Here is a 703-nt window from a genome sequence, read left to right on the forward strand (position 1 = left end):
TAATTCACCTCCCCCGTTGTGGGTTGATCTGGATCATAAGCGTCTCCATTATAGGAGGTATCTTGAGTGCTGCCAGTTGCAGCTTGCATTCCAATCAAATGCTTGGAGATCATATTGATCTGTTGGGTCAAGATCTTATTATGAGCCAATATGGCATTCAAAGTGTCAACTTCCAAGACTCCTTTCTTTTGAGCTACTCCATTGTTCACAGAATTTCTCTCAGAAGTGTACATGAATTGGTTGTTTGTAGCTATTTCAATAAGTTCCTATGCCTCTTCATGCATTTTCTCCAAGTGGAGTGATCTACCAGCAGAATGATCCAAGGACATCTTGGACATCTCAGATAGACCATCATAGAAGATACCTAGGATAGTTCATTCTGAGAGCATGTCAAGAGGACATCTCCTAATCAGTTACTTGTATCTTTCCCAAGCTTCGTAGAGGGATTCACCATCTTTTTGTCTGAAAGTTTGAACTTCCACCCTGAGCTTGCTCATCTTCTGAGGTGGAAAGAACTTGGCCAAGAATACATTGACCAACTTTTTCCAAGAGTCTAGGCTTTCTTTAGGTTGAGAATCCAACCATATCCTAGCTCTGTCTCTAATAGCAAAAGGGAAAGGGAAAAGCATAAGCCTGTAGACCTCAGGATCTACTCCATTGGTCTTAACAGTATCATAGATTTGCAAGAATTCAGATAGTAATT

At 40.7% G+C, this 703-nt stretch overlaps 1 non-coding gene across 1 annotated transcript; it reads left to right on the forward strand.

The window, feature by feature from the left end:
- The first annotated feature begins 387 nt into the window (after window positions 1–387).
- LOC127746979 (small nucleolar RNA R71) lies at window positions 388–491 on the forward strand. The gene has a single exon (XR_008008784.1). It is a non-coding gene; the product is annotated as a small nucleolar RNA R71 (small nucleolar RNA).
- The last annotated feature ends 212 nt before the right edge of the window (window positions 492–703 follow it).

This window comes from Arachis duranensis, chromosome 4 (genome assembly GCF_000817695.3).
Source record: "Arachis duranensis cultivar V14167 chromosome 4, aradu.V14167.gnm2.J7QH, whole genome shotgun sequence".
NCBI lineage: Eukaryota > Viridiplantae > Streptophyta > Magnoliopsida > Fabales > Fabaceae > Arachis > Arachis duranensis.